The sequence below is a fragment of the Lissotriton vulgaris genome, unplaced genomic scaffold, assembly GCF_964263255.1.
Source record: "Lissotriton vulgaris unplaced genomic scaffold, aLisVul1.2 SCAFFOLD_1549, whole genome shotgun sequence".
Classification (NCBI taxonomy): Eukaryota; Metazoa; Chordata; class Amphibia; order Caudata; family Salamandridae; genus Lissotriton; species Lissotriton vulgaris.
The window spans coordinates 233,803-261,075 of NW_028255745.1; the positions used below are offsets into that span (position 1 = coordinate 233,803).

At 46.4% G+C, this 27,273-nt stretch overlaps 1 protein-coding gene across 4 annotated transcripts in view; it reads left to right on the top strand.

The window, feature by feature from the left end:
- The window catches only part of LOC147659019 (A-kinase anchor protein 2-like), a 265,438-nt gene that overhangs the window by 192,149 nt on the left and 46,016 nt on the right, over nt 1–27,273 (top strand). The window contains exon 1 of one of the 4 annotated variants that reach the window (XM_086952036.1): nt 16,494–16,938. The exons of the other annotated variants lie outside the window; for them this stretch is intronic. The gene's annotated coding sequence lies outside the window, so the exon portion shown is untranslated. Of the gene's footprint in view, nt 1–16,493; nt 16,939–27,273 lie in introns of those variants that run through there. 4 annotated transcript variants of the gene reach the window in all.

Here is a 27,273-nt window from a genome sequence, read left to right on the forward strand (position 1 = left end):
ACGAGAAAGATTGGGTAGAGCGAGGGCTGAGATTTATTTCATCATTCCTACAAAGTGACCTCGCCGCCCTCATACCTGCCACGAGGCACAAGCATTTGCAATGCAATAGGTCTCGCATTTGCAAAAGTTTGAGCGATTGGCATTGTAAATTACAAAGCCTTTTATTTCTTTTTTTGAAAATCCGCAAGTGTGTGTGGGGGGGTCGGGGGGGGGGGGGGGGGTAAACACACACTTTGTACTTATAGTTGTTACGAGAAGCCATGGCTGGCAGTAACTGCGCCTCTTAACTGCCAGTCTTGCTTCTCGTAAGCAAGGACTATAAGAACAAAGTGCGTGTTTACGCACCGATTGCAAGTTTTCAAAACACATACATTAAAGGCATTTTCATTTATAATGCCAATAGCTCAAACTCTTGCAGATGCAAGACCTATTGCATTGCAAATGCTTGTTTAGGACTTGCGCCCTGCTCTTAACGTGATGGTTGCAGTCGCACCCTGAAACAGAGGTGTCATGACCCACCCATTTGACAGGGGTGAGTTTGCAAGAGGTGAATGAATCTGCGACACTCCATCAATGTGAGACATAATCTAGCATTCAGGGAGTAAATTTAAATGGCAAGCTAATGAGGAGCGGCCAGGGAGTGACAGATGGACAGACACGTGCCTTCATTTATACTTTGCTTGCACACAGGTACCAACATTCATAAGGGTTTTGCTGTGAGTTGGTGTGTCAGTGTACTCAGGACTTAATCCTGCATTTCTAGAGTAAGCCCGGAGTACTCCCAAGAGTGCAGTCACAGCAAAAGCTTTGTGAATTGGGCCCTTTTGCTTTAAGGTGTTTGTCCTTGGAATCTGTGCTGTGACTTTACCCGCCCCTTCGGTAATTCCAGCTTGTGCTTGCACCTTTCTCCTTTTGAAAGCCTCTGACTCACATTGTGATCTTGGGGTAGGTAAAGATGTTAACATGCCTCTTAATGCATATGTTTACATTGCCATTCTAAGTGTGTGAATGTAAGCTACTCTAATTTCTCACAGGCAGTGACATGAGCGGGATTGCAGGTGGAGGAGTAGTGGGGAAGTGAAGGACTCTGTGTCAAGGGATTTCATATTATGGTAGCGATTCTGAACAAGTGAGTTGACATTCCATTTAAGTGGTTTGACCCGAGGGTCACCCATGCCCTGTTCTCTATTGTGCCACCGATACCAGACTGTTCTCTATTGTGCCACCGATACCAGAATGCCACTGGGCAGCGCCTCTATTCGAGACATCCCACATGGTGGGCCACAGGTCAAGCCCTATTTCCATAAGAAGCCTTAACCGCTTCCGCGCTGATGACGGAACCGCTCCGTCATCAGCCGCGGTAGCGCTGTGCTGATGACATAGCGGTTCCGTCATGGCCCGCTCGACGCGCCTGCGCAGCGCACATTTCGCGCCTGCTCGGCGCGTTCTATTGAGCGGGCGGGGAGCGGGCGGGGAACCGCTCCGTCAACCGAGGCTGGTGACGGAGCGGTTCCGTCACCAGCATGGGCGCACCGTGCGGATCACCCCCCCCCCGAAGGGGTTAAGGACAGATTCCTCCAGTTTCTTTTCAGCATCAGGTCACTGAAGATTGGATTTGATGCAGCACACAACAGCCTACTCTAATGTCAGGAGACTCCTCACTGCCTCCCGGAGCTCCATGAACAGCAGATGCGGGATAGTTTACCTCAGGGCGCTGCGTGAACGGCAATACTAATTTCCTTGCATCCGAACCTCCCATTCTCTCGACAGTCCCTGCCGTGCTCCCTGAAAAGACGAAAGTTGGATCCGATCGAGAGATGCGCATTAATACCTACTCACCCTTTACGCGTCGCATGTTGATTCTGTGCAGCCCATCTAAGTATGTTTGAGAGAATTAAGCAGATTGTGAGGCAGGATCAGGTTGTGTTCATTGGCAGCACCCCTCGTTGCTCATTCTTGAGATGCCCCATCTGGTTGGTGGTACACCAAGAACCTATTGGTGGTACTTTCAGGTCCTCTTGTTTGATGGTACTTTCAGGTCCTCTTGTTTGATGGTACTTTCAGTTTCTCTTGTTTGGTGGTACTTTCAGGTCCTCTTGTTTGGTGGTATTGTCAGTTCCTCTTGTTTGGTGGTACTTTCAGGTCCTCTTGTTTGGTGGTATTGTCAGTTCCTCTTGTTTGGTTGTACTTTCAGGTACTCTTGTTTGATGGTACATTAAGCTACTGTTAATTGGTGGTATTTCAGGCACTATTGCTTTGTGGTTCTGTGAAACCACTGTTTATTGTTACACTTTATAATCTTGTTGTTACACCCGGGTGCTTCTGACAGTATTGTGTGGAGATACTCTTGGGGTGTACTGTTTGAAGAATTTGCTGATACAAACAGACGTACAAGTGACAAGAAGTTCACTGTGATCAAGTTCAGTATTAATTGCAGGCAGAGTCCTGTAAAATGGATAAAACCAATCCGGTAAGGAGGAGTGCAGAAAACCCACATAGTAGGGATCGCTCTAAAAGTCCCTCATCATAAAAACGCCCTAAGTGGCCTAAGGGTGGTGTCTAAAGGGAAATGATTCAAGTTTGTCTTGTGCCAACATTGCCGGAAGCACCGCTTTTAAAGCTCTTGAAAACCAATGACCATGCACTTAAGAAACATATGTTTTTATTATGGGAGTGCCTGTCTGGGATCCACTTTATGATTCATTCAGAATGAAACAATTATTCCCTAAAAACGATGCAAATTTTTTCAGGAAGGGTGGATTCAAAATAATGGCATTGCTTTTAAGAAAACTGCTACTCGGTACATTAAATGAATCACCCTCCGCAGATAAACAAAGTTTAAATGATCAAGGAAAGCATTGTTATAAATGAAGAGCTGTGGCATAAATCCACCATGTTGATCATTTACTTGGCCAAAAATATGTTTATACTTTTTTTTTTTTTTAAATGTATTTACGTTTAATGTAACTAGTGACTAATCCTCTAGTTTTGTTTTTGCTCCACTTGCCAAATTATAGCGGAACCTGTCAGTTTATTCTTTTTCCCACTTTTCCTCACAAACAGGGCTTTTTTGATGTTTCATAAAGGTACGGGAGACGGAGGGGGATTCTTGTCCTACAGCAGGGCACAACGTACAGTAACAAATGCACAGGTATAGGTTTGTCTCCCAACTAGTAATGGAGTGCGCAGATGCCTTTTTAACTAACGTTGGACGAAGAATAGTGCAGAAGTCCCCCGGGGACGTATGTAGCGAACTTCATGGAAAATGTTACAAATGTACCCATTCGTTAAATATATTCTTCATTTCTATAGCGCTACAAGCCTATTGTGGCAGCCCGGATCCTTTTCCTCCTTTATGTACGTCTTTAAATTTCCGTACTAAAGTCCATACCTAGATGAATAAACTGCATGTGTTGGTGACACAGAATTGACCATGAAGTCTACCGTAAAAGGGGGCTCCGTGGATTCCCAGATTAGGGGTCCGCGTCTGCATATTAAACACTTTTTTTTTTTACCTCGACCCTGGTCCTCTCAAACTATAACCATATCACATGGAGGAACAAGCAAAGACATTGTCCGCCTCGTGCTCCAGGTGCTGAGGTGCATTCCTCCGGTGGCCGGATGTGACGTCTGACTGGAAGCGGCCCTGCTTGCAGCGTGCTGCTACGTATGAGTTTATTTAAAGGGGAAGGGGGGAGGGAGTCATCATACATTGCTGCAAGGCACGCACTGAATACAAAATTTTCTAGCTATCACAGCAAGAATTTTAGATTCTATTAAGGACACGGAGGCGAGAATTATGCTTTCTCATTTCTTTACTGCAAAACACAGCAGCCAATGAAAGTAAAACTACACATGTAAAAAAAACTACAATATCCATGAGGCTGTGAACCACGCCTCCAATATAACGTCCAATCACATCATGAACAAGCAAACAAAGTAGAGAGGCACTAATCCTGCCTCCTCTTTCTTTGCGCGAAGAAGTCCCATAAGAACAAACAAAGTCTTTGAATTCTCAACGGAGAAATTAACAGTTCCTGTAATAGGTTCTCAACGGAGAACAATCCAAAACCAGCGAAAGCGTCTGTTTCCATCCTGCAGGCACGTCCACTCCTTCCGGAGAAGGCACTCAACATTTGTTGGAATCATTTCCTACAATAGAAAAATAAGGTTGAGAAAGGGAGCCCACAACTACATTTCTCTTTGGGTGGGCATAAAAGTTGTTAAACAGCATGATATCAAAACAACTTTACAGTTGAATAACTGTCCCAATGGGTGGGATAATCCTCGCCTCCGTGTCCTTAATAGAATCTAAAATTCTTGTTGCGATAGCTAGAAAATTTTGTATTCTATGGCAGGACCGGAGGCTTCTGATTATGCTGGTTCAAAGCTCATCAATCACAGCATCAGAAACATGAGGAATAGGTTTGTAATAAAATACTTTAAACATTGAATCTGAAGACCAATCAGCCGCTTTAAGAATGTCCTCCAAACGGGACCCTAATAAATAGGCTTTAGAAGCCAAAGCTCCTCTAGCGGATAGAGCGCCATAAACAGAAACATAAATACCAGATTCTGACATAATCCATCTGACCCACCTAGCAAGAGTAGCAGCAGCGACTGGTTTAAATGGCTTTTGTACAGAAATTAACAGTTGACCCAAAGGGTCCACCCTGTGAGAAACAGTACGTTCTTCATAACTTTTTAAACATTGCAACACACATAACTTGCTGTTGTGTGGAAAAGCAGGATACTCCACTGATCTAGACATAGTCTTAGTTCTTCTCATAATAACAAAAGAGACACCCTGAGGAGAAAACATTCTACCAGCTAGATCTAAGGCTCTAACATCAGACACTCTACGACATGAAATAAGGCAAAGTAGCATAGTAAGCTTAGCAGAAAGCTGTTTCAAGGAAAGAGCACCATTGTCAGGCCAGGATTCCAAAAGAGTAAGAACTTTCGTAACATCCCATAAAGTGGAATACCTGGGCCGAGGGGGATTGGCCACACGGACCCCTATAAACAACTTACATACCAAGGGGTGCATCCCCACAGGCTTACCATCAATATGGTCATGACCAGCTAAAATAGCAGACCTGAAATTATTAACTGACCTGTAAGCAAGGCCTGACTCAGCACATTCGGACAAGAAGTTCAGTACATCAGTTATAGATAATCCCATGGGATCCACCTGTTTTGAAAGGCACCAACCCACCCATCATTTCCAGGAAGCAGAATATCGTTTCCGGGTGGAAGGAGCCCACGCCTGCTGCGTAAAGCCGGCAGCTGCCTGTGAAAGTCCTGCAATGCTCTCATGTCTCCGGAGAGTGTCCACACCATCAAGGTTAATTGGTTCTGAAGGACCAAGGGGTGGCATGACCCCACTGGGTCCAGGAGAAGCGTCGGGACTGTCGGGAGTAAGAATGGGAGATCCACAGACAACTAGTATAAGAAGGTTATAGCTAGAAAGCGATGTAAAACATTTCTATACCAAAGAATACCTTTCTAAGTCTGGGATATAGACATGTATTTGACAAGCACCCTAAAAGAACATGATGTACATATGCAAAACTTATCTTTATAAGTATATTTATTTATTTTTTTAAATATTTTTTAAATTGTATAAGATTCATACTTCAATTGACGAAACAATGATTCGATTATGCATTTAGGAATCAAATTTATCATTACTGAGAAATAAATTCATCAACAGTCATAAGTATTTACAAATCCATGTGATAGATGAAAACGTTGACTCAGGCAGTGTGGCAGATGTCTACAACGCGCGTTTCGGCATACATGCCTTCATCAGGTAGCTGTCCACTACTCATGAAGCTGATGGTGAACAGTGATATACTGTGGCTTCAACTAGATCTGTACTTCAGGGAGGATAGAGCAGAACTATGTATTTATACAGGAATATGTCATTGAGTAAAGATACTTTCGAAGGTTAAGCCATGAGGCTCGTGATAAAGTAAGACGACCGGCCCATATGGGTTCAATATATATATAATGATGACTCCTCATATGAGGGTCGCAAGTGGGTGAGGGCGTCAACATCTGGGATTACTCAAAGAAGCGCCTGAAAATTGTTGAATTTCATTACCTGACTCGATAACAGTTGAGTCGTATCGGTTTTGTATTACCGCGAAACATCACATGTTGCCAGTGAGGGCTTCTGTTTTTAAATAATTTGAAGATATTCTCCTTTAAAGTAGAGGAAACGACGCAGGCAGCCTCACGTCCGGGTGTCTCTGGCTCAGAATGAGCTCGAAAGTACACGGATCCACAGACAACTCCAACAGTGTGGGAAACCATGACTGAGTCGACCAAAACGGTGTCACTAGGACTAGGGAAACCCTCTGTCGGCGGACAAACGCCGCTACCCTCAGTATCAATGGAAACTGAGGAAAAGCATAATTCCTCTGTTGCCCCCAATTTTGCAGGAACGCATCCGTTCCCATCGCCATAGGGTCCGGTCTCCAACTGAAGAACCGGGGAAGTTGGGAATTGAGGCGAGATGCAAACAGATCTATCATGCAAGGACCTCGCATATCCATGATCTCCGCAAACCGTGATGGAAGAAGCTTCCAATCGCTGAAATCCCTCAGAAACCGGGAGTTCCAATCCGCCACCTGATTGAAATTTCCTGGGAGATACTCTGCCAAAACTGAGTTCTTGCGATCCAGGCAAAAATGCCCAAACTCCTTCACAATGTGTACTAGCATGCGGGACCTCGTCCCCCCAGACAGTAGATGTATCTCACCGCTGAGATATTGTCCATTCGAAGCAGTATGCAACAATTGCTTTTCAGCAGTGAGATAGACTTGATAGCAAAGGACCCTGCCAACAACTCCAGACAATTGATGTGCAGCTTTAGTTCGTCTGCTGACCAGCGCCCCCCTGTGGTAAACTCTCCACAGCGAGCGCCCAAACCCCACTGACTGGCGTCTGACTCAACAACCACGTCTGGGGCGGTGCCAAAGATAGCTCGCCCGTTTCAAGCTGTCATGTGCTCTAGCCACCATTGCAGCTCCTCGAGCTTCTGGCGAGAGGGGAATGAGGTGATCGTAATGATAATTTTTTCTTAGGTAAAAGAGGGCCCAGAGAGAGAGCTTGAATGGATGAGGAGGCACACAATTCTCGCCAGAACCCGCAAGGAAATCATCTCCTTGGCTAACGTGGTCCTGATCTCCCTCTTTATGGGCCTGATCTTGCTCACTGGAAGGAGAAGTTGCGCTGACACTGAATCTATCGTGAACCCCAGGAATTCCATCTGCTGGTTCGGTATCATCACAGATTTTTTGGCATTGATAATAAACCCCAAATTCTGTAACAGGGTCGTTGTCCACTTTAAGTGTGTAAGGATTAACTCCCGATCCTGTGCCAGAATCAGCATGTCGTCCAGGTAAACAATGAGCCGCACCCCCATCTCTTGGAGCCGAGAGACCACCGGTTTGAGGAGTTTTGTGAACACCCCCGGTGCTGAGGAGAGGCTGAAGGGGAGAGAACGATACCGGTACCACTGCCCTTTCCAAGGAAACTGCAAGAATTTTTGATGTGAGGGGCAAATGGGGACCGTGAGGTAAGCCTCTTTTAAATCCAGGTGGACCATCCAGTCCTTCTCCAGCAGGAGATCTCGCAAGAGATGAATACCCTCCATCTTGAAGTGGCGATACACTACAAAGGGATTGTAATCTCTCAAATTTAGTACTAGGCGTTGACCGCCACCCTTTTTCTGGACCAAAAATAAGTTGCTTCAAAAACGTCCTGGAATGAAGGGTCCTACAGCAATGGCTTGCTTGGCCAGCAACCCTTCTAGCTCTGAGTCTATCAAACTCTGCTCTAGATGGGAAAAAAGGAGAGGCTGAGGAGGGAAGGCTTGACGAGGACACTCAGTCATCTCTATGTTGTACCCCTGCACAGTCTGAAGGATCCACACGTCTGACGTGAGGGCCTCCCAATTCCTCACAAAATGTCTCAACCTGCCCCCCAGAGGCATAACCGGACTCACCGGACTTACCAGAGGACTAATTATCAAAGTTCTTGTAGCCCCGGTTGACACCCAGATTAAAGCGGCCTATGAATCTGCGGGATCTGGAAGGGTAGAAACCCGCCTGGTCGGGTTCCTGGGTGTATCCTCCTCTGCCACGTCGAGGGGCATATCCTCTCTGAGGACTGTTATTAGAGAAGCGGCCGGTCGAACGTCCCCTGCCACGACCGGCCCTTCCAGAGACCTGATGTAAAACTCTCTTCTGCGATGCCTGTGATTTGTCGAGGGACGCAAAAGTGCTAACAAACTTCACAATGTCCTTTACAAATTTGTCCCCAAACAATTGTCCTTCGGCCAGAGGACTGGCTCCGAAGAGGCCAATTCCACCAACTGTGGATCAATCCGGATTAGAACAGACTTCCTTCTCTCAGAATCAAGGGCGCAGTTAGCGTTCCCAAGCATGCAGATAGCACGTTGTGCCCAATCAGCCAGAACCTCAGGATGGATGGCGTCGCCTGTTTCATGAGCTTGGAGAGCTAATTCCAGTATTTTTGCCAATGGGCCTGAAAGGTCAAGGACCTTGTCCTGGTATGCCCTAAGCACGCGATCAATCCCCTTCTTGGGATCCTTCTTATATTTCTTCAGGAAGGTAGTCATGGAGGTGTCAATGTCAGGGGTCATGGCCACTTTGTGGGCAAGGTCTGGGCTCTCTGACTTCAGGTGAGCCCTAACCTCCTTGTCAAAGGCGTTGCGCAGATGAGTTTTGAAATACTCTGCCACAGCCGGGGGGAACCCAATCAGAGGACATGGGGTGGACAATGTCCAAAGGGTCAAAGGAGAAGGGAGAAGGAGTGACAGGGGATGAGGCATGCTTGCACTTCTTGGTGCGCTTACGGTGCTTGGAGGCCTGTGAGGAATCGGTATCGGTATCCGTGTCAGTAGTGGTATCTAGCACCGTAACGGGAGAGGACAGGGGTCTGGTCGGGTCAGGTTCCGCACCTGCGAAGGCCTCCTTAGATGTATATAATTTAGCGTAGGAATGGACATGGGGCCAGGAGGGATCCACAGGAACCTTCTTCGGGGGGGGGGGGGGCGGGTTGGAGGGGGGAGGGGAGGGTCCTAATCCTGGTTGGAACTAGGAAGGGGTTTAGGCTTATCAGGGACTAGTAATTCTAGCTTCTTGGCTAAGGGCAGCAGGGCAGAGGAAAGGGCCTTATCTAGCTTAGCATCAAGTTTTTTGTCAATAAGGCCCTCCATGGATTCTTCATTGTAATACTCCTCATCGCCCTGTTCAGTACACGCAGTTACCACCTCTTCGCAGAAGTCAAATTCTGCCATCTTCACACCAGAATTGTACAATTCCAATCAAATCCCCAGGGGGGAGCTCTATTGTCCAGCCCACAAGGGCGTCGGTTGGGAGAAAGTGCCAGGCGCAGGAGTCAGCCAATACTAAGTAAAACAGTCACTGCACAGTTCATGAAGTCTAATCTAGGACTAATGGAGGTAGTAGGGCCTTATGCAATCAATATAAGGCCTCCCAAAAATTGTGCAAGCTCCCTAAACTCAGGGAGTGTAAGGGTTAATATATGCTTCCCTCGTTGGCAATTATGGGGAAAAACGCTGCCTTTTTATGTCCAAAAACTGCCTCACCGACTCCTGGCCAACTGCGTAGAGTCCCCACTTCAGCCGGGGGAGAGAGCGTCTGTATGGCACTGTACTCGGGGCTACGCGCGTAATGAACGCGTGCGAGTCCCCGAGACGCACGCTGAGAGCCCGCGAAGGCCTCGGTGTGCGTCTCGCTCCCAGAGGGGGGGGCCAAGTTTCTCACTAGCGCGTAACACGCTGGAATGCAGCCACGGCTGCCGGCAGCCTCACGAAGGGAGAGGGGGCCTGAAGCGCAACACGCGCTGAAGCTAAAGTTAAATTCTAAGGAAAACTGAGCATGACAGAGAAGCGGCGCTCCGATCCAGGAAGCAATAAACGCAGTGCGAACAGCGCTCGTGCTTACAAGACGAAATTTATTTCCGCAATAGCAGTAGAACAAGCAACAGAGCAAGCAATATAAGCATCAAATATTGCAATCACCAATAAAATATACATCCATATTAGCATATATGCAGGTTAATCACACAATATAAGGAGACAAGTAGAGAGACACTTATCTGGGCTGCGGAGCAGCAAAGAAAGCGGAGGCAGGATTAGTGCCTCTCTACTTTGTATGCTTGTTCATGATGTGATTGGACGTTATATTGGAGGCGTGGTTCAAAGCCTCATGGATATTGTAGTTTTTTACATGTGTAGTTTTACTTTCATTGGCTGCTGTGTTTTGCAGTAAAGAAATGAGAAAGCATAATCAGAAGCCTCCGGTCCTGCCATAGAATCTGCCCGCATGTGGTGCAGTTTGTGATTATTTGTGTAGTCTTGCCTCTATAATTGGGTACTGGGTGCAGGGGGCGCGCGCAGGGTAAGGAATGAGTGTGTTTTACAGTGACCCGTTTCTCGATGGCAGTCTGTGGTGGTACTGGGCTGGGCGGGAGAGATCTGATGACATTTCTGCTACACACTCGCAAGTGAGACGGCTCACATCGGGTCAGCAGCTTGGCGGCGGCGCTCTTTGGGACAGCGGACATTAGGTCATGCAGACAGGCGGTTCACTTCTGTTCCCAGTACCTGCTTTCAAGTCATCCCTGAGGGATCCCAATATTGTTATGCAGGCGCTTTTGTCCGGCATCTTGAATATATATGTATTTTAATTGTTATTTTTATTGGCATTTAGAGAGAGAACGTGACCAATATCACCACTTTGAAAACTGGGATGAGAAATTGGATGGGGGGATGAGTACGATTCATTCTGAAGTACAGACCGTACTAGCCTCAAGACCGTTCCTCTTGCACACGTGCCCCCAGCACCCCATAACAGCCAAATGAGCCGGAACCCTCTGCAGCACACTAAGCTGTCCCATACAGAGAAGCAGCAACAGTGGTGGGGGAGGGTATCCGCTTTCGTGGGTGGGGGTGAGATGGCTGTGACCTTATTTCGTGAGCACAGAGGAACGTGTTGTGGCAGAGTTCAGCGGGCTGACCTCGAGTGCAGGTCACTGTGGTGAGGGAGGACACGTGTGTAACCCTGCAGCGCATGTATGTGAGAAATGGTTCCCAAATATCCCTAAGGCGGGCCATGGTGTTCCAGAAATTACAGTTGTCCCTGACAATACGCCACCATGTGCAGTCAAGTGGTTACAGCGGGGGTGGTAGTTGGCCCCAGTGGATGGCTACTTGTCTAAGAGGGCAGCAGGAGAAGACTGGAGAACTTGCTGATCATCCTGCAGTACAACACATATGCGGAAGCCTGCGGTTTGTGCAACAAGCCAGCGAGCGTCCTGCCTGGGCGATCCCCCTCCCCGTAACGACGAGCGAATGTCTCCTTGTCTAGATAGTGGGTTTCACAGGTGACTTCCTCAGAGAATCCATCTAATTTGCCCTGAATCTAAGCTAGCATGGCCACATAGTGGGAGTAAAAATATTCCTGTTCTAAGACCTGGATTTATCGTTCTCAAAATTCTCCACAGAGGAACCAGAAGAGTTGAGTGCGGTTACGGGCAAAGGCGGACACAGTAACTGCACTCCCCTGCTGTGTTCCCTTCGTGTTTGTGCACACTCAGACGGATTTATTGTTGAATCAATCTACTCCAGCACCTGCCATAGTTGGGTGCCAGCTGCGATGCAGATAATGGCTGAACCGAAAATTTGGAGTGGCAGCCGTCAGCTCCGTATGGTAGTATGACGGTCATACTACCATATGGAGCCGACGGCTGTTGCTAGTACTACATCCAATTCATCGCATGCTGGCCCTCATCAAGGAGGCCTACGGAGCCACACTGTACATGTGCTTTTTCTCTCCCAGGACCGTACTTAAATCTATGACCTGAAGAAGTTCATTGTATATGAACGTAACGTTTTGACTGGCAATTTTCTGTATTTGGATACTTATGAAGATAAAGGATTCATTTAGACAACTAAATCAAGGCTAAATGAATTGTTGACAAACTACCTTTATTATCGAGTGGTGCACCACTCCAAATTTTTGGTTCGAACTGGGAGTTTCTGAATTTACATTTAGAAAAAAAGTCATCCGGGGTATGGAAAGCATTGAACAAGCTAGGAGTAATGGGGGGCAAACACTGAACACAGGTTGGGATTTGAGGAGGGAAGACTCTTGAGGGAGAGAGCAAGAAAACATGTACTGTGGTAAAACATAGTTCCCTTAATATAAGCAGTGGAAGGATACCAGTTGTATTTGTATGTGGATTTATAGAGCGCGATTGCTGCCCGGGGGCGTCCAAGCGCTAGGAACCAACAGAGGGGAGAGATGGAACAGGGAGACTGGCAAAGCATTACTGTGGGGAGTTGAAGAGGAATGTTTTGAACTGTTTCCGGAATGAGGAGAGGTTGGGGTTGGCTCTCAGATGAAGGGGCAGGGTGTTCCACATCTTGGAGGCATTATGGGTGAAGGTCCTACCGCCAGATCTGGCTTTTTTTATTCTGGGTGCTGTGGCCATGAAGGCTTGGTTAGATCGAAGGTTTCTGCTAGGTTGGTAATGGGAGACTAAGTCGCGGGTGATTAGGGGACCTGTGTTCCAGAAGGCCTGGTGCGCGATACACATGGCTTTGAAGTGGATTCTTTGGCGAACTGGCAACCAGTGTAGTTTGATCAAACCGGCTCTGACAGATTGTTGGTGAGGAAGCTGAAGTAGTGTGCGGGCCGCACAGTTCTGCACAGTTTGAAGTCTCCGCAGTGTATAATCCGGGGCAGCAAGGTAGAGGGCTTTGTTGAAATCCAGGCGGGACTGGATCAGACCCTGGATGGCTACCTGTTTGGCTTCCATGGGTAGAAGATGGAGAACTTTCTTTAGCATCCTAAGGAGGCCAAAACAGGTAGCCAAAAGTTTGGTGGCTTGAATGCCAAAAGAAAGGGATCTGTCCAGCCATACCCCGAGGCTCTTGATGTTGTCCTTAGGTGCCGGGGGGAAGCCCAGACAGGGTGGCCATAGAGCATTGAATGAGCTAGGGTCAGCAGGGCCCAGAAGCATCAGCTCTGTCTTGTCCCCGTTCATTTTGAGTAATGAGGAGGACATCCAGCTCTTTACCTCTAGACATTTTCTGAGCCCTCCTCCCTTTGGCATGTTGGCTTCCAGCGCCAATGAGACCACCAGCTGAGTGTCGTCAGCGTAGGAAATGATCTTAACTCCAAACGGACGGACAACCTCAGCCAGTGGCCTCCTATAAATGTTAAAGAGCGCAGGGCTTAATGAAGAGCCTTGTGGTACTCCGCATCTTAATGATCTGCTAGTGGATATTGGCTCGTCGTCAAATACCCGAAAGGATCTGTCCTTCAAGAAGGACTTGAACCGTAGCCATGCCTTGTCTTTTATACCGATATTAGTCATACGATCCAGCAAGATGTCATGGCTGACCGTGTCAAAGGCTGCACTTAAGTCGAGGAGGATCACTGCCACTGATCCTCCTTGATCCAGGATGTTTCTGGATTCCTCGGTGACCATGAGGAGGGCGGTTTCGGTTCCATGCTTGGGTCTGAAGCCTGTCTGGGTGGGGTCCAATAAGTGGTGGTTTTCTAGGTAGGCGACCAGTTGGCTGTTGATGTATCTCTCTAAGACTTTGCTCACCAAGGCAATAGAGAGATTGGCCGGTAGTTGCTGAAGTCTGAAGGGTCCAGGCTAGGTTTCTTTAGCAGGGCTCGGACCATGGCCTGTTTCCATTCCGGTGGGACCGTGCCGGCGGTGATGGAAGAGTTCAGGAGGTCCATTATGATGGGCAGAGTGACCTGGGATGCTGACATAACAATGTCTGGCGGGGCTGGGTCGTCAGGGGAGCCTGATTTAACTTTCCGAGCCACGGATTCCAGGGACACAAGATTAAGGGGGGGGGGAGTGATCCAATGTGGGAGGAGGCTGGGATGAAGGGGGTGTCAGGGTAGAGTTGGTCTGAGTTGGGAGGACGGTGGGCAGGGGGGGGAAGGATTCATAGATTTTATTGATTTTTTGGAGGAAGAAGTCTGCCATCTTGTTGCAGTGTTCTGTGGATTTGGTCTCAAGCAGGCTGGGTGGCAATTTAGTAAGATTTTTTACAATTTGGAAAATTTCTTGTGGTTTTGATTTGGCTAAAATAATTTTATTAGAGAAGTGTGCTGCTTGGGTGGCTTTGATTTCTTCTTTGTACTCTTTGATTAAATTTCGGTATTGAGTTTTATTTCCTGGTGCGAAATCCAGACGCCATTTCCTTTCGGCTTGCCTACACTGGCGTTTCTTTGCCCTAAGGGCCTCTGAGTACCAGGGAGCGGATTTATGGGAACGTTTAATTGTGGTTTTTCTTTTGGGGAGGGAGTGATCGAGTGATTGAGTGATCCATTCTTCGTATGTCTGGTTTGCTAGGCAGGGGTCCTCATTGTGAAGAGGTAGGTTGCTAGCCAGTTTGGTGGTCCATTTTTCGACTGGAAGGCGAGACCAGGGTCTGGCTATTCTTACTGTGGGTCTGATGGTTAAGGGCCTAGGTGTGGTCCAGGAAAAGGGGACTAATAGGTGGTCAGTCCACGGGATGGGGATTGGTAGACTAGTTTCCAGATCTACGCAGTTGCTAAATACTGGATCCAGCAAATGACCCATAACGTGGGTTGGAGAGCTGACAGATTGGTTTAGTTGCAGCGCTGCTAGGTCGTCTGTAAATGTAATTGCCGTATGGTCGGCTACAGAGTCAAAGTGAAAGTTAAAATCACCTAGCAGGGTGAAGTTAGAGGAGGTGCTGACTCGTTCAGCCACAATCGATGCAAGATGGTTGTGGAATTGCTTGGGGGGACCTGGGGGGCGGTAAATTAAAGTACCTGAGAAGCAGTTGTTAGGGGAGCTTTCGAGGCTGAAGGCTAAGCTCTCGCAGTCCGGGATAGTTTCTGAGATGACTCGACAGAGGAACTGCTCTTTGTAGATAATTGCTAAGCCTCCTCCTCTACCCTCAGGCCGGTCCTGACAAGTGATTTGGAAGCCGGGTGGAAGTGTCCACTCAAAAGAATGGTAAAGAAGCTATCCTCCAGGGGAGAAACCAATGGAAGGTGAATGAAAGCAATCTAATAAGGAGCAAGCAAATGATATTGACCAGAGAGCCAACCAATGCTAAGCATTTGTCTAACCCAAATGTGTTGGTATGTTACAAAAGAGGTGTGGGGCAGCGGCCAGGGCAGCTGAGCCAGGGCGGTTGACTCTGGAGCATGGGGCTCCTGGTTCGATTGGCGGTGGCAGCTCAGTTCAGCCCCATGTGACTATGGGCAATAGCCCGCTTAATCTCCCAAACTGGCCTCAGCGCCTTGAGACCCTTAAGGGCGATTCGATCGCACTTTACAAATACCTGGTTGTTATACAAAATTGGACTTTAACAGAAAATAGCCAAAAGCTGTCTGTAGACAAGACCTAAAAAATGGTTAGGGACTTTACTAGGTTGAGGCAATAGATGCAAACTGGAACCATGCCACGCGTGGCACCTTCAGCTGAGCCTGGCTTTTTAGACATTGCCACGTAGCATGCTCTGTTCCCTCTCCCCCTAAACTACCAGAAAGCAACGTCATGCTGCTGTCTAAAAAGTTAGGACTGGTTGAGGGTGTCACAGACCCACTTGGCAGGTAAGCAGGGGAATGTGCTGGAAGGACAGCATTGATTAAACTATACTGGAGTTTAGATGCCACCTTACTAGCACCAGAGAAACAATTGGACTCAGTAAGCACCAAATACAGTAAAATAAAAACAACCACTAGAAATGTAGAGATTAGAGTACAAAAGTTGTATAGATGTTTTCAAAGAGTAGTGAAGAAGCTTAGCCACAAAAATAGGAATAGGGGAGCCTGGTTCCACCTCAATTCGAACTCTGGCAGTGCGCTTCGAATGTTGCTAAAGTTTTATTTGCCAAACTGTCAATCGGGGTGGGCTGCTGCTCCCTTGTCATGTAGTGCTGTGTATGAAATGCCCCGCACTGGTTGCAGCTTGATAAATAACAAAGAGCAATATTCGGGGTTCAGCAGGCCCCTCGGGCCCCCTGACCTTGGTGCCACTGCACCTGCTGCACAAATGGAAGCTACGCCCCTAAGCGAACAAGAAACCGGCGAGCTAAGGATGAGCTAAGGAGGATGATGCTGTAGCAGAAACCTCGGTTGACTTCTGGCCTGAGTTTTCGACAGCACTCTGCGGGTTTCTTCAATTACTTGAGCCCTGACACCCCCACAATGCACTGGATGCTACTGCAGGGCTGAGAAATGAATACACTCGCAGCTTGGGAATTTCCTTTGGAATTCTCTCCTCTGTTTTTCTTGCGCCGCCCCCTCCCTCTGGGGAGGGTGCTGCATCCGTCTGCACAGAGACGCCGGCCGCAGACTGCATTCCAAGCGGCACGGAGGGGAGACGGAGCTGAGAGTCTGTCGGACAGACAGACAGACCAGCTTGTCCCGCCACGGTCCTGCCTCGTAGCCGTCGCTGTGCCGCCCTCTAGCGCCTTCACCGGGCACTGCAGCGCAGCTCTGGGACATGTGCTCTCACTTCCATGAAATCACCCAGAACTGAAGTTCAACGAATTCCCTTTTTTGGGAGATTTCCTCGGCGCCCGCATTCCGGACCAAAAAAAACTTGCGAAATAGCTCAACCACTTCCTTCACTCTGCTCCCGAAACGTCATCGTATGTTTCTTTTTTTTTTTAAGTTAAAAGGGTCTCTTTGTATGGACTGTGTCAGGGCCACCCCCTCCCCGCATGACGTCATGCCGCTGTGAAGGAGGCAGGGAGGAGGGGATTTTTGATTTGAGAGAAGCTGCGGAGAGGTGGCTTTATGGCGAGTGGACACTTTGTTGCTGCTGGACAAGCTGCCAGAGAAAAGAAAGGAGGAAACCTAGAAGGTAAACTTTCTTGTGCCAATGTTTGTTTCACAGGCTTGGATAAGGCCATGTGCTGTGTGTGTTTCCTGCCTGGTATTCTGTGAGCATTCACAAAAAACTGTTTAACACGGAGGGGGTCGGAAGGGAATGTACCCTGTGCGTTGTGTTGTAGACTGCTGACTCTAACGGGAGGGAGGGGGTTAAGTCCAGCAGTGAGATGCGTCCGTAGGCACTTTACAATGGGCTATGCTGACCACAGACCGTGCGCCGAGATGTTGCGATCTCTGACCCGGCGAGGTTGCGTCTATTACCTTCCCACATATCCGTGTCTACTATTGTGGTCTTCTAGCGCCATGAAGTTCTGTGATGTATAAGCGCTCCCTTCTATGCTCACACACAAAACCTGCGCCAATCTTTTTGTGCCCAATGAGCTTGCTTTATTCGAGGCGGGAACATTTTAATTTTTAACATGAGAGCTTACTGTGTATATTCGGTTCCACGCTGTTTGCCTTACAAGCTGTGCTCCTATCAGCCACACGTGAGCTTCCAGGCGCATTCGAGGACTTCGGGTAGTGAAGCTGCAGTTCAGCGACATGCAGACGCTGTAGAAAAACTGAAACGCGTTTTTATAATATGATCGAAGTTAGCATGCATGTTTTAGACCAGGGCGTACAAGCCGCATCTGGACTAAAGCATGTGCCTTCCATTAACCCTTACTAATCCAGTCAAAGAGTGAGGGGGCGTGGGAGGGGGGAGGGGGGGTTGGGTGGAAGTGCTGAACGCTGATGTTCTCTGAAGTCGGTAAGAATGTCCATGCTTTTGGGTACATATGGTAAATTACTTTATTTTCCCCCCACAATATTACCGGTGCCCAACTATCCATGGTCGGGCTTGCCTGGAGCCGCCATGTCCCCATGAATATCACGTTATTTCGGGCCGATGGAAGAGAAATTGGGACTACATCTGCCAGAATGCACTGTGTTAAATGAAAGCCCAGGGCTAGAACCATGATTTCACTCTGGCAGTTTTCTGGTACCAAATCTATCAAACATACCAATTGGGAAGACATCTTGGTATGTACGTCATACTCTCTGCTGGAATTTGTGTGAAGCCTGCATGTTGCAGTTTTGATGCCAGGCCCGGTAGATTCAGCCTTTTAGCTTTCAGAGGTGTTAGGTAGTAGTTACACATGGTATATACAGTGCCTCTAAATATGTTAACATTTTTTATCAGTATTACAAATAAGGAAAAAAACAAAACACTCACCTGCTTGCTGCATCGCGCTCCTCGCTTCGCCAGGCACAGGCTCCCAGATTGCACTGCAGCCAATCCTGATGCTGCTTTCATGCTGCTGAAAGCAGCGTCAGGATTGGCCTGGTTGCCGATGAGTTATGCTCCCACACAGACTGGGAGCCTGTGTCTGCTCTCTACAACCCAGCAATGCAGCTGGGGTTGAAGAGAGCTTCACTGCGCATGTGGGTTTGGACCGGCTTGAGATGGTCAGCCGCTCCCCACTCAGTCTTTCACCACCCCCCAAGACTCTGCTCCAAGAGAAAAATAAAACGATAATAAACAAGAGTTTTTACTATTGTATTTTTTAAAAACTTTTTTTCTGGCTGCTGGAAGGTGGCAGGATGCTCCTCCACCATAACTGAGAAGCCGCTGCTGCCTGGAATGTTTTCTTAAAGGGGGGGGGGCTAATCCCAAGCCCATTTAATTTGACTGAGGAGCTGAGCTAAAGAAACAGAGCATGACCCCCCCCCCCTCCCCACACCAACTACATTTCAATTTTATTATTTTTTAGAAGTCTTGTGTGTTTATGTGAAGTGTTGTGGGCCAAGTCAGAGAGGCGCCACTGTGCAGGACATCTGGGGGTTATGTAGACAGACGCACATTTCTTGAGAGGAAAAAGGAAAGCATCTCTGCTTCTGTGGCTGGTTGCAGCATTCTGAAGGGCAAGGGAGGCAGGGCATGCAGTGGCCAGTCTTCATGCTGTGTGAGAGAATTAATTCCTGTCACACTTAACTGACAGGGCTCCCATCTTCCGCCAGTGATGTCGTGGACAGCCCCAAGAGAGGGTCGCGAGAGGGAGGAGGCATAGTAACTTCCCTACTTTTTTGTAATAAGCTTTAACTAGCGACGAGTGATGTAATTTTCTTATTAGAGATGCATTCTGATATCGGAGCATGTATACAATAGGACAACCAGGCCCATAATCTTCAGGAACATTATGAACCCCACGTATACATTATTTACATCACATTCTGTTAGACTGAAATGAAACACAATGGTTCAGCACTCCCCCGCAATACACAGTAACAATGATAGTCAAAATAATGATTTAAAGAATCAATTCAGTTGGGCTTAAAGTTTTCTTTTAATAAAAATCTTCATACAGAGCGTAGTCAACGCGTTTCGTCCAGAGGACTTCTTCAGGGCGAAAGATACAGAGATTATGTCAAGTGTGTTCCAGAATTATGTTATTCCAAACTTCCAGTATGCGTGACAGTAATCGCCTTATTTTTAATAGAGCAGGCCAATCCTTCAATTTAAATATTCATCTTTATTGACGGTCAAGAAGGATAGTTTTGAATGGTGCCAATATTCGCATCCAATCACTATGGCGTCTGTATTCGCTTGTGTATTAGCAGCGTGTCGGCTCAACCCCGATAAAGGCTTTGAGTTTGTAGATCTGTTAGACTCTTTTGTTATGCTGTATATGGTCTCGGGCTGTCAGCTCATACTGATGAAGTACAAGGCCTGTCCACAGTAAAGAAAAAACTTGCCATTTTGGCTCGACGGACACTTTGATGGCTTTATTGGAACAACACGTTGTAGAGAATTGAATCAAGCGACTCAGAAGCAGGTCATCTGACCATTCAACCAACATGCAAGTCTGTTTGTGCCGCTCATTTAATTAATTGCAACACCCTTAGTAATCCAAACACTGTTTTCGGCAATCAAAAATCCTTACTAAATTTGCAGGTCGGTTTTACCCTAAAACAGACCGTCATGAGCGGTAGAGACACCTGCTTCAGTCTGCTGCTATGAACCTACTTCCTATAGACCGAGCTGTCTATACGAAGCGGTTAGATGACTTGGTCCTGAGGAAACCCTTAAATTCGCATAAGGTTGAAACGTCGACACACCCCTCCTTGGTTTTCAGATGAATTCATAGCAGTAGGGACTACGGAGTATCTCACAGCACCCTAAGAGTTATACCAGTGAATATTGTGCAAAACCAGGGGAGTTAAACAGTGTCTTAATGTAGATGTGTTTTAAACATTTGTTCACATTTTGGCACTGCGTCATCTGCACACGGTTTACTTACCCACATATTACTTCATAGAATTGTTAATACATGAACTTGACCGAAAACCATTAGCCACCTATTTTTGTGTCCTCCTGTCTTCATTGCGTCTCAACATATATGGTATATATATGTTTTAAATTGGTATTAGTTGTTGGATTTCTTCAAGTAACAGAGGTTTCCAGGGCTTGAAGTCCAATGGGACTGATGTGTATGCTTTATATATTGACCCCGGTCCCCATAAGCATATAGGGTTGTCCTTGTCTTATGTTTCACAAAGAAGAAATTTTAAGCCGCAACTTAATTGGACTTGTTTGCTCTGAAGGAATGGATGACTTGCTATGAGGTTCTAGGTATACTGAATTAACAAAGGAGTATCACCACCAAGACCATAGCAAAAGGTTCTGAATGGGATGTCAATGAAAAAAGGAAAATTTTCCTTTTATTAAAAACCCCTCCCTCACCAACCTGGTTGGTGACATGCTTCATCATCGGGGTCCACCCTGACCGCCGAGTGCCATCAGGGTGTTCTGCGACACCTGAACTACAGTGGAGCTGTTTTTTTTAGTGTAAAGTGCAAAAAGTGGTGTTAAAAATTTTCCTGGTATGACCATTTGAAATTTTTTTATTCAAGGGCTCCTGGACAATATTAAAAAAGGGTGAGAAGATACTAGTAGGTGATTATGACTGTGAGTATCTATGTAAATGGTCTACATGTTTCAACCTTAAATGTAAATCACAGGTTTTCGTCAGGACCAGAAACAAGTAAAATGGGTGGTCTGCACACACTAACGAGCAGCCGCTCCTAGATTCCTTTTGCCTAATTGCAAAAATCGGCAATAGGCGTAGGCTCAAACCTAAATAGGCGAGGAAAAAGTAAGACCTGTGGGAGGAACAAAGGAAAAGCAGTCACAAACAAACAAATACGTGCCTGTAACGTAGTGTCGAATCTCACATGTCTGCATGTTTCATGCGAATCCCATTCCGATTATACAACCAACCAATACTGTGCTCAGAGCACATAAACGATTGTACTTCGTTTTTATGGTGCTTGTTTGTCGTATAGTAAAAGCTGGCAGGTGCTATATGTTAGCACTCTTTCGCTCACTCAGACACACTAGATCAATGGTGTGCATGGTGGCAGTAATTGTAATTAGATAAGTCACTTGCATCCAAATTATGGGTAGGTGACCCATCAGAACTCACAGACATAATTCTAAATGCATGCATTTATGTTCAGCTCACGATAATAACACAGGACGAACACACACAAAATCACGGGAAGTTTTTCAATAAAACTAAAATTTTCCTTTTTTCATTGACATCCCATTCAGAACCTTTTGCTAAGGTCTCGGTGGTGATACTCCTTCCTTGTTAATTTTATATCCCAGTCCAGGGGACTGGGAGTATTTTTTCCTTTCACACACTTGAAAAAATCCCTTGCTCTCTCCTTTTGTTTATATAGTTCTAGGTATACTGCCAGAAACACTTCTTTCTGTATTTTTTTGATGTATATATTGTAATTGACTAAGCCCCGCTCTCTTTTTATTCGGATAGTGTTCCTGCGTACACCGGAACCATCCACTGCTCCTGCTTCCATCTCCTGCCCTTCCAGGCATATCACAAAAGACCCCTACTGGCCCTTCGTTCTTGCTGCATCCTGTGTTAAAGAGCTACTGTAATCCAACAAGGCTCTCCATTCACAAGGGTAGCGTTATCTCAGGACGGCCTTTAATTGGTATGTTCCAATGAGGTCTCTGAAATCAGCTGGACGATGTAAGATGGTAGTTCCTAACTGTAGGAAAGCCAGGTGGAGTGATTGGAACCTTACATTGGTGGCCGCCAGGCTGATGAACTCTCTCCCGGAACACATCAGCAGTTCAAATTTGTACCTGATTTTTCGTAAGCAGGTGAAAACGTGGTTATTAGCGAAGTAGTCTTCCCTCAGATTTGTTAGATATTTGAGGTTTTCCCTGCTTGGCTTGGTACCTGTCTTACAACTTCCTCCGTATTAGCGCTTTGATGCCTTCTGGTTTAACACACTCTGGAAATGCTACAATTACTATCCCTACTGTTGACTTCTACTTCTGTTACCCTTTGTATCGGCCCTCTGCAGTCTGAGCATGACTGGGCTTAGTTTCATGGAACTGCTTAAAGCACAGTGCTAGGTGTATAAGTGGGGTTGCCATGTGCATGTGGAGATGTTCTTTCTTCTCTACTCTGAACACAGCTGTTTATTTGCCTCCCTTCTTCCTCTGGGTTGGAGGATGGCACATCTTACCCTCCTGTGCTGCTGAGGGAATGCCAGTCCCAATGAGCTGCTGAGGGACTGCCAGTCCCAATGAGATTTTGAAGTCTGTGTGCTGGTCTGTATTTGATGTGGTATTCGCATATTCACTCTCCTTCAGTCTACTCACACAAGCTCTTGTCAATATTGTGTTGAGTGACATCTTTGTGTGTGGGGGGGTTCTAGAGCACCTGCGGTGCCACGTTCACATTTACATTAATTTAAAATGTGTTCCTTTTGAACTGTTGATTTATCTCGGGTTATGCCATTGAATATAGCTCTTCATCACCATCTTCTGGTAACAGGCTTTTCGAATATAGTCTCCCTTTACCGTACTCTAGACCTACGGAGCCTGTTGACATGGTATAGGATTGTGTTTCGTGAAGGTAGAGGGGATTCATCTGCCCAAGGCTGTGCTTTTAGCTCATGATCCCAAATTCACAGAGGAGTTGACGAACACCAACAAAGGGCCTAGCTTGACCATGATCATACAATTTTTGTCTAAACGAAAGTCTGGGTTTGAATACGAATCTCCTGGCTCTACTGCTCACCGCTGAACTCTCAGGCAAATTTTCCTGTGAATTCAATTCATTTAAAAACACTTTACTGCGGTCATTAGACCATAAAAGTGCAGGCGCAATAAACTGATGATACATAAATGCATCCTCCAGTACATAGACTCAAAGGACCAAAGTCCTATATTACAGTTGCAAACTATTATTCCACATTATTACGTAAAATACATAACACATACAAAATGCCCTATTAATAAAATATACAAATATTGGCCAGAGATAAAGCTGATACACTTCATATTAGTAAAACACTATAAAAGAGCACTCTATAAAAACACAGATAAAAAGATTAGTTTTAAAAATGGAGCATGCCCGATTAAAAAGGAAAAAGTTTTTTGTCGGCTTAGTCCTGCCCATTGGTTTTCAAGAGTGGCTTACGCACACACCACATGGCGAGTAGGAAACGTGACCAGGGGCGTAACGTCAGACCCCTGCTGTGCGGGGGGACCTGAGCTACAAGGCGCCCCCTCAGCACAGTACTTGGGCCTGAGCGCTCAGGATTAATTCTGGAGCGGGGGCCCCTCCATGTACATTCCAGGGGGGCCACTTAAACGTTTGTTGCGCCACTGAACGTGACACTGCAAATACAATTGGGGATAGTGTATTGTATTTCAGCAACCTAAATGCCTCTGTACAGTGTTAGGTCCCCAGATTTCTACATAATTGGGTCAACCAATGGTGTCTGGATTTTCTGTAGCCAGGGCAGAAAAAGAATACATGCATCTCTGACTCCTCTGCATTGCTACCGGCCGTACCACCTAGAGAAAATGTACCTGCCCATTTGTTGGAGAGAACGAGCTGCGCGAGAACCCAGTTCCTAAATTGAATATACAGTTTCCTCGCTAGTGCAGGTAGTATCTCATTCAGGGCAGGCTCTAGGATGTACTGATCTTTTATTCTCAAAAACGCAACTGTTAATGATCCTGTAGCTGAGCATCCCAGTACACAGGTGACTTTACCCTCCTTGTAACTCCAAACCAATTTTTTTCTAGAAATTGTGGGGCAAGCTTCCTCAGGCTTGTGCCATAGACTCGCTCTGCCCATGTCTAGAAATGAGTCCCTGACACATGCGAGCCACAGTAGTTTCCCAGCGCCCTGCAAGCCCAGGATCTCCTTTAACTCATCCCTATACACAGCCAATTCCGTGGTTACCCATAAGCAATGGCAAAACATTAGGGGTCTAAGAGCAATTTTGTCTGCAATTGGCCTTACCCGAAGTCCAAACGAACCGGTGTAAGGGGAGAACTGAGGGGGGAGACCAAATAACTGCCTGACAAAGGTGTTCACAGACTTGATGTTTTTTAGAGAACTATGCTCTCAAAGTTCAGCCCCGTACATTACAGCACCCCTTGTTTGCACTTTGTCGATTTCCAAGAGTGGTCCGATAGGTTTATGGAAAGAGTTCCTAAATAGCTTGATCAACCCTCCTGTGTTCTGAGCTAGCTTCTGGCTTGTTTTGTTAGTTTGAGCCCACCAATCAATTTTTTTCAGTTAAAGTGACCCCAAGGTACTCCAATACGGACACCCTCTCCAATGGAATGCCATGCAGGCTGGGATTAGGGCGAGTAGAGCTGGTTGGGTTAGAGACCATATATTTGGTCTATTGACAATTAATCTCGAGGCCCCTACTGTAACAGAAATCCTTGAAGTTGTCGAGGATCCTCTGAATGCCCATCGGTGACTTTGAGAGCAATAGAGTGTCGTCGGCAAACATCATTGCTGGTACTTTGCTGTTTGCTATCTTGGGTGCATCATTAATCATTATCCTTTCCTGTGAATTTATTGATATCATGCTGACATTTACTGCCTGACAGGGACCTGATTGGTGCTGAATGTGAGGATTGTAAAGGGCCACTTTGCAAAGTCTGCCCTCTTGCCCACTCATAATTGAATTAGAGTATCAATTTTTTTCTCAAACAGATATCTCTAAAACTTCTGCCTACATCGGGCTGGTGGGGGCAGGTTTATGAGAATCCACATCTGCACCCTGCCCCATGAAGGGAAAGATCTCTTCTGTCAAGGGCAGTGCTTGTGACTAAGAAAGTGCAGTCCCCCCTCATGCTAAGCCCCGTGCCTCAATAGTGGCTTTGTCCTGTGGGTCCTCACAAGGCCTCAACAGGTCTTCGGGCCATGAGAGCCTGGCTTGGGTGAGCGCGAGCTCTTCCATCAACACGTGTCTCCTCTCTATGGCCTAAGTAAATTAAATTTGCAGGGCAGCGGGTCACCGCATGCCTTTGATGGCTCAGGGACCCTGCTGGAATTGCGATAAATGGATTATGAACAGGGAAGTTGTGTAGCACGCACATTGTCAGACTCTGCTTGATGGACCCGCTCAATCCCGCCATTGTTGCCCTGCACGCTTTGGGATGGTGAGGCTCTCTTCATGTTGGCGCTGTTCTGGTCATGGGCTGTTACTAATCACCACATTGGTCCCTCAACCCTTTTCAAGGGATTTTCTTCTGTTAGATTGTGATCAATAGTGAATACAAATTGTAATTGTGAAGCACTCACATTTTTACTTTTATAATTTGATGTTGCGGAGAGAGCACTACAACTTTTTTCCAGTTTAACAAACGTTGTTGTCTTTTATGACCAAGTTGTCCGCTAGGTTTTGACGCATTTGAAAATTGGTGTAATGGGTTGACTTCCTTTCAGTTTTTTTGTCCCTTACAGGCAGGGCCACTGAAAGTATGCGGTGTTGCAGCCGCAGCTTTTTTTCACTTAATTATGCATTTGTCATATAATCCATTATCTGCTGTATAATATGCAGAGTTTAACAAACATTTTGTTTCCAGCTCAGATGAATCAAAAATTACTAACAACGTGGCAACATGCATTCACACACAGGGAAGGTCCTTCATAAAGATGAACTGGCCATGTTTCGGTTGCTTACTTCTGTATTTGGTTTTTAAACTGTTAGTGGGGAGAGATATTTGGACAGACAGTCGCCATGTGTAAACATTACAAAATAATGAAGTAATACTATCCAAAAATGTGTGGAAGTCTCAGTGTTATGCATAGTAGACCTGGGAATAAGCTGGGCATCACTAAGGAGTGGGACCTGTCGCTCGTGCGTGACGTACCTGTGACGGAGCTGCGTCTTGGATAAGAACTGCGTCATAGTGTTTTTTGTCCATTTTAAGAGGAGCGTGGCTGCCCCATGCTGCGTCAAACGGTTTCATGGAGTTAGCTGACCACAAAACGGGTTGTGGGTGGTTTTAATTAGGTTAAATTACAACTAAAACATTCCGCAGATTTTGAACTTCCTTTTCCGTATTATCCACATTGATTTGATCTATTGCAAACAAAATGACGATGGATTCTGGGAAGTCTGGCACACTCATTCCATGATTCAGATCCAGTCTCGAGGCCTCTGTGAGGTCACTTTCCCAGGGCCACACAGAGTTCATCTTTCCATTCTTTGCTTAATTTCTACCTTTTATTGCACATGAACATGTCATGCACATACTTTAAAAATGATTCAACAATAAAAAAGCGGGTTTAGCACACTCATACTTAAACGGCAAGTACGGGAACAACGTAACCAGCGAACAGCGTGTGGATTATTAAAAATAAAAACGTGAAGAACTAGTTTTTTTTTTTCAGAACAAAGATGAAGAACTAGTTTTAATAGAACCGTGCACATGCTTCCTAGCAGGCAGATGTACTTAAACAGATACAGAAACCCTTTTAGCTTTAGCCAGCAAAATAACAGCTGATCAGATCGAATGGAGGAGGGAGCTGGCCCACAGTCCCAATATGTATGTAAGTGTCTTTTATTTATGAGTTTTATTGATTACACATAAATCTGTCTCCAAGCCAGACCTTCAAGTGATGGGTGGAGTGCTTTCTTTGATCTCCACGACTGGTAATCGCCCAGAATCGCATTCCTGTCCATCAGTTTTTTAGGTCTCGCCTAGCGAATGCAACGCAAGCACTGCTTCGCCTTGGCGAGACTATTGTCGTCTCTTTGAGGCGCGAAGGGAGACAAACCATGTGCGTGCCTGGACAGGCGATGAGCACGCATGGCATCTCCTCTCAGCCTCACACGCTCCCACCACGCTCTCACACGCTCCTGCACGCTTGTTAAAAATCCGATCGCACATCAGTGTTGTTTCTCTTTGTCTCCACGCAGAGGTGAGTTTTGAAAGTGATGCCTGGTTTAAACATGCAGGGAATGCTCA